This window comes from Cebus imitator, unplaced genomic scaffold, assembly GCF_001604975.1.
Source record: "Cebus imitator isolate Cc_AM_T3 unplaced genomic scaffold, Cebus_imitator-1.0 Scaffold28, whole genome shotgun sequence".
Classification (NCBI taxonomy): domain Eukaryota; kingdom Metazoa; phylum Chordata; class Mammalia; order Primates; family Cebidae; genus Cebus; species Cebus imitator.
The window spans coordinates 11,063,192-11,070,399 of record NW_016107343.1 but is presented as its reverse complement, the minus strand read 5'-3'; positions in this window follow the sequence as shown (position 1 = coordinate 11,070,399).

Below are 7,208 nucleotides of genomic sequence, written 5' to 3'. Positions count from 1 at the left end.
AGAAGAGAAGAGAAGAGAAGAGAAGAGAAGGAAGGAAGGAAGGAAGGAAGGAAGGAAGGAAGGAAGGAAGGAAGGAAAGAAAGAAAGAAAAGGTCACAGCAAGGCCAGAGAAATCCTTGGGATTTCCAGCCACTGAACAGAGTTTCCGGGAGCTGGAATCTTTCTCTCCGCCTCTCGCAGACCTTCCGGCCAAATGTTCAGTTTTTCCTGTGCCAAAAAGAATAGAAAACACATAATAATAATTATTATAATAGCATACGCTTATTTAGTTCTTACAAATTTCAGACATTGTTAGAAGTGCTTTACATTTTATTTACTCATTTAGTCATGCGTCATGTTGTGAGGTACGCACTAGTATCATCTCTGTTTTGCAGATAAGGAAATGAAGCAGAGTGGTGAAGTAATTTGCCCAAGGTGAGATAGCGAGTAAGACAGAGTGGGGATTTAAAACCAGACTCTGATACCAGAGTCCAAGTGCAAAAGAGCTGCTGACTGGGTGCTCTCATGAGGTCCTCTGAGCCCCAGCTTACCAGGGATCAGGGAGGCTCTGAGGTCAGCACCCACGTCTGAGGGAAGGGAGCCTGGGAGAGCATTCCCTTCCCCCAGGCTGGCCTTTGTCCATGGACACTCGGCCACTTCCCTTTGGCCCTCTCCCTGCCAGCTTCACCAGCTGCCCCTTGTCAGCCCAGCACAAAGAGAAGCCAGATTGGTTGGGGGAGGGGCGGCCATGCCTGCATTCTCCCTCTTGCCAAGTAGGGGACTTCTCTTTCCCTCCTCCTTCTCCTGGGAGCGCCCATCTGGCCTATATCACCAGCTTATTTGCGCTTTGAAAAGCCAGCTTTCAAGTGAGGGAAATGGGATTCAGGTCCATGAACCATGTCTGTTAATCCAATCAGGGGCATTTGCCCCGATTATGGGCACCACTCAACCCTGCAGGGCCTCCAGCATGGCCGCAGAGAGGCATGAGGGCACATATGATGTAGGTGTGTCCTCAAGGATTTTCGAATGGCTTCTTTCATCCTCTCTTTCCCCACAGGTTGGCAAAAAGATACCAGTGGGGTCTGGGAGAGTGGCAGCTTGAGGTGGTGGGTAAACACAAGCCAACAGCTCAGGAGGCCCACGCTCTTCTTGTTCAGAGTTCACTGGCGTCAAGCTGTGTGACCATGGGAAAATTACTTCTCTTCTTTGGGTCTCACTTTTCTCATCTACAAAATAGGAGTGTTTGTTTTGTTGTTTTTGAGACAGAGTCTCTCTCTGTCGCCCAGGTTGGAGTGCAGTGGCACAATCTCAGCTCACTGCAACCTCCACCTCCCAGGTTCAAGCAATTCTCCTGCCTTAGCCTTCTGAGTAGCTGGATCACAGGCTTGTGCCACCACACCCAGCTAAATTTTTTTTGTTTGTTTTTGTTGTTTTTTGTTTTGTTTTGAGACAGAGTCTCACTCTGTTGCCCAAGCTGGAGCGCAATGGTGCGATCTCGGCTCGCTGCAACCTCTGCCTCCCAGGTTGAAGCAATTCTCCCACCTCAGCCTTTTGAGTAGCTGGGATTACAGGCATGTGCCACCATCCCAGGCTAATTTTCTGTACTTTTAGTAAAGATGGGGTTTCACTGTGTTAGCCAGGATGGGCTCCATCTCCTGACCTCGTGATTCACCCCCCTTGGCCTCCCAAAGTGCTAGGATTACAGGCATGAGCCACCTCGCCTGGCCCAATAGGAATGTTGAATTAGATGGACCCCATGGGGTTCCTTCCTTATTGTATGACACGGAAAAACTCCTACAAAGTGTATTTCCCCAAGCAGGCAATTGGCACAGAGCCCAAGGTGACGATCCATCCTCTCTGTCCTTCCCTCCAGACATTTCCTGGCATCTCTAGCACACATAGGACTCCCACTTTTTGGACTCTATCCATTGACATGGTATCATGGGCACTGGTGCAGGCTACTGTGTCAGAGTCTTTGACCCTGAAAGGGTGACTCTAGCACTTCCTTTTACTCAAAACAGCAAGTGCTCAGACTCTGGGTTCTAAGAAGTATCATGTCCCAGGCTCACAGGTTCTCTCACCCAGGCCTCATTCACTGCAATCTTAGGGTTAGATCTTTCTTTTTCTTCAGACTTTGCTTTTCTTTTTTGAACATTACAAAGAAAAAAATGAATGAAACCATATGGGATGCCAGGCAATTAGCTAGTAAGTTTTGCAACATGAAGTGTCTCACGGAGAAAATCTATCAGACACCTCAACCATGTCAGACTCCATTTTTTTTTCTTTTTTTGAGATGGAGTTTCACTCTTGTTGCCCAGGCTAGAGTGAAATGGTGCGATTTTGGGTCACTGCAACCTCCGCCTCCCAGGTTCAAGCGATTCTCCTGCCTCAGCCTCCCAAGTGGTTGGGATTACAGGCGTATGCCACCATGCCCAGCTAATTTTGTATTTGTAGTAGAGACAGGGTTTCTCCATGTGCCATGGATGGGGCCTATGCTTGGGGGCAGCGACAGTAGAAGATAATAAGAAAGAGCCCATCCTGGTGGATGGCACATGACACCTGGAGATGATGACAGGCATTAGGAAGTGATCTGAACCGGGAGGCCCCTAAATAGAAGACTCTCTGAAAATGGAGTGCACAACACAAGCAATGTGGGATGTGCAGTGGGCAACAAGGAGGTCAGCAGGTGTCCAGCGCCTGGGTCCCCTCCTTGAAAGGACAAGTGAGAACAAACAGGGATCTGGGAATTGGGCAGGTTATAGAGTCAGAATCACTTGAAGATGAGAAAGGTAAGGACCATGATTATGTCACCAGCATGTGGCAGAGCTGAGATGCAAATCCGGGGAACCAGAGTCCATATCCTGGATACTTAACTACTTTGCTTCCTCCCAGGACTAGGCTGGATCTACATGTTAAGGCAGTTTAGGGGCATGAAGGGAACCAGGAGGTCATTACAGAGTCAATCTTAGACAATGTTTACTGACTGACTATAAACTATTATGGGAAGAGCCTCTCCTATAGGCCTGAAAAGAAGATATTACAGACATGGCAGGCAAGCAATAAGAACCAGGAATTAGAACCCTAATTGAGTGAAGACTCCTAAGGAGACCCTCTAGTCACTCTAAGTTAATCCAAGTGTCTACGCCCAGACGATTTCATTCCAGAGTGCTGAAATTATACACCAAATGCAATCACAGACCAACAGTCGGTAATTCTGAGAAATCATGGGCAAGTAAAGGACTGAATTCTTTAGCTCAATTTTAGTTTCCAGAAAAGCAGAGGTTGGAGAATCTCTAACAAAGCACTAGGAGGGATGACTAAATGCATAATTTAGCAAAGGAGAATCAATCCAGAGTTCCTAGGTACCAATCACACCAACATAGATTAATTTACTGTTTCAATAGTCTTACTGTAGAAGTCAAAATATACTTTTAAAATCCTCGTGTATATCTTTCATTCACTCAACAAACATTAATGAAATATCTGCTGTGTGGGATTGTCCTAGTCCATTTTCTATTGCTGTAATTGAATATCAGAGACTATGTAATTTATAAAGAAAACAAATTGATTTCTGATGGCTCTGGGGGCTGGAAAGTCCAAAGTAAAAGGACTTCATCTGGTGAGAGCCTTCTTGCTGGTGGAGACTTTCTGCAGAGTCCTAAGGTGGCACAGTATATCACATGGTGAGCAAGCTCATGAAAGAGAACAAAACTGGCTTTTACAACAGACCTACTCTCATGATAACCCATTAATCCATTAATCTATGCGTGGATGAATCCATTCATGAGGGCAGAGCCATTATGACCTAATCCCTTTTTAAAGGCCCCACTTCTTAATATCGTTACATTGGGGATTAGGTCTCAACATGAGTTTTGGAGGTGATAAACATTCAAACCATAGCAGAAACATACTAGTTGACTAGACTATTAGAAATATTTTCTCTCACTTAGTCTATAGAAAACAGAAACTCAGTATGTAAACAAAATTCCAGATAGAGTTAAGTGCTATGAAAAAAGTTAGGTATGGCAATGGGCTACAGAATGATTAAGAATGAGGGGCTCCTTCAGCCAGGATGATGGAGAAGCTTCTTCAAAGGTATTTGAGCCACGGCCAGGATAAGAAGTCTGACATGTTGAGATCTAGGGAGAAATTGTCTTAGGAAAAGGAAAGAATAAATGCAAAGTTCCAGATATTTGAACAAGTTTGGCATATTTCAGAAATTAAAAGAAGGCCACTGTGTCTACCCTACAGAGAGGGAAAAGATAGAAGGGAAGGGAGCTGGGGAAATGGGGAGCTTTAAAAGCTTTTGTGGGCTGTGGTCAGGAGTTCAGATTTTGCCCTCAGAGAAATGGAAAGCAATTGAAAAATTCAAACAGGAAATGACGTGATACAAATTCCTTTTTAAAATTTTAATTTAACAATTTAATTTTTTAATTTTGTTTAATTTTTTTTTTTAACGGATAGGATCTTGTTCTGTTGCCTAGGTGGGAGTGCGGTGGTCCAATCATAGCTCATTGTAATCTCAAACTTCTGTGCTCAAGCTATCCTCCCAACTTAACCTCTCATGTTTTCTTCATTTTTTAACTGATAATCATAGTTATACATATTTCAAGAGTACATAAGATATTTTGATATTTGTATACAGTGTGTTATAATGAAATCAGGATAATTAGGATATCCATCACCTCAAACTCAAATTACTTTTTAAGAAGATGGCTCTGGCTGCCATATGGAGAACAGTTTGGAAGCAGAGCAAAGGGTAGACCTGGGGAAACCAGTTAGAAATCCAATGTTAGAAATCCAATGTTTTTGTTTAGAAGAGAGAAGCTGGTGACTTGCACAAAGATGGTCCCAGTAAAGAAGGTTCAGTGGGATGGGGTTGGGGATGGAGCAAGATGGCCACATAGGAACAGCTCTGGAGTGCAGTTCCTAGCAAGATCTGCGGAAAGGGTGAGTTATCTCTGCATTTCCAAATGAGGTACCAGGTGCATCTCAATGGGACAGGTGGCACATTGGGTGTAGCCCAGGAAGGGCGAGCTGAGGCAGGATGGGGCACTGCCTCACCTGGAAAGTGAAATCCCCAGAAGACCCCTCTCCCCACCCAATGGAGGCCATCAGGGGATTTTCCATCCATGCCAGCACTTCGGTTCAGATACTGCTCAGCTCCTGCAGTTTTTACCACCCACAGACCAGGAGATTCCCAGCAGGGCTGAAAAGCACCATGAGTTTCCAGCATGGCTGTTTCAGCCAGCGCTGCAGGTTTCCACATAAAAACTCACACAAATCTGGGCAGCCATTTCAACTGGCACCTGGAATGCCTAGGATACAGAGCTGCCCATTCAACTGTAAAAGGGGGGGCCGAAAGCAGGGAGACAGGTGATCTGGCTCGGTGGATCCTACCCCCACAAAGACCAGCAATCTGAAGCCCTCTGACTTCAGAGTTTTGCAGCAAGTGCAGCTAGACCTGGGGTGGTTAAGCTCTGTCGGGGGAAGGGCATCTGCCATTACCGAGGCAGTCCACTACTGAGGCAGTTTACCACTACTAAGGCAGTCCACCATTACCTAGGCAGTCTGCCATTAATGAGGCAGTCCGCCATTACTGAGGCAGTCCGCCATTACAGAGGCAGTCCGCCATTACAGAGGCAATCCCATTACAGATGCAGTCCACCATTACCGAGGCAGTCTGCCATTACCAAGGCAGTCCACCATTACTGAGGCAGACCACTATTACTGAGTCAGTTCTAACTGTACCTCTGTATACAAAACTGCAAGGAAGTTCACACAGCAGCTGGGCCCATGGCAGCTCAGCAATGCCTCTGCTGGCAGACTGCCACTAGACTACCTCATTGGTGGGCAGGGTATCTCTGAAAATGAGGCAGCAGCACATTAGGAACTTATAAATAAAGCCCCACCTTCCCAGGGCAGAGCATCTGGGAAAAAAGACAGTTATGAGTTATGCTGCAGCAGACTTAAATGTACCTGCCCAGCAGCTCTGAATGGAACAACGGAGCTCCCAGTTCAGCACCTGAGCTCTGATAAGGGACAGACTGTCTCCTCAAGCAGCTCTCTGACCCCCACATATACAAAGAGGCATCTCATAAAGGAGAGCTCTGGCTGACATCTGGAGAGTACCCTTCTGAGATGAAGATAACAGAAGAAGAAATTGGCTGTAATCCTTGCTGTTCTGCAGCCCCCATAGGTGATTCCCGGGGAAGCAGGGTCTGGAGTGGACCTCCAGCAGTCCTGCAGCAAAGGGGCCTAACTGTTAAAAGGAAAAGTAAAAAACAGAAAGAAATAACTTTAACATCAACAAAAAGGACATCCACTCAGAGACCCTATCCGAAAGTCACCAACTACAAAGACCACAGGTAGGTAAATCCATGAAAATGGGAAGAAACCAGTGCAAAAAGGAAGAAAATACCAAAAACCAGAATGCCTCTCCTCCTCCAAGGAATCACAACTCCTCACCAGCAAGGGAACAAAGCTGGATGGAGAACGAGTCTGATGAATTGACAGAAGCAGGCTCCAGAAAGTGGGTAATAACTGCTCTGAGCTAAAAGAACATGTTCTAACCAAAAGCAAAGAAACCAAGAACCTGGAAAAGAGGCTAGATGAAATGCTAACTAGAATAACCAGCTTAGAGAAGAACATAAATGACTTGATGGAGCTGAAAAACACAGCACGAGAACTTCGCAAAGCATAAACAAGTTTCAATAGCCAAAACAACCAAGCAGAAGAAAGGATATCAGAGATTGAAAATCAACTCAATGAAATAAAATGGGAAGGCAAGATTGGAGAAAAAAGAGTGAAAAGAAATGAACAAAGCCTCCAAGAACTACAGGATTATGTGAAAAGACCAAATCTACGTTTGATAGGTGTAACAGAATGTGATGGGGAGAACAAATCCAAGCTGGAAAACACTCTGCAGATATTATACAGGAGAACTTCCCCAACCTAGCAAGGCAGGCCAATATTTAAGTCCAGGAAACACAGAGAACATCACAAAGATATTCTTCAAGAAGAGCAACCACAAAGCACATAATCGTCAGATTCACCAGGGTTGAAATGAAGGAAAAAATGCTAAGGGCAGCCAGAGATAAAGGTCAGGTTACCCACAATGGGAAGCCCATCAGACTCTCAGCTGATCTCTCAGCAGAAACCCCACGAGCCAGAAGAGAGTGCGGGCCAATATTTAACATCCTTAAAGAAAAGAACTTTCAACCTAAAAT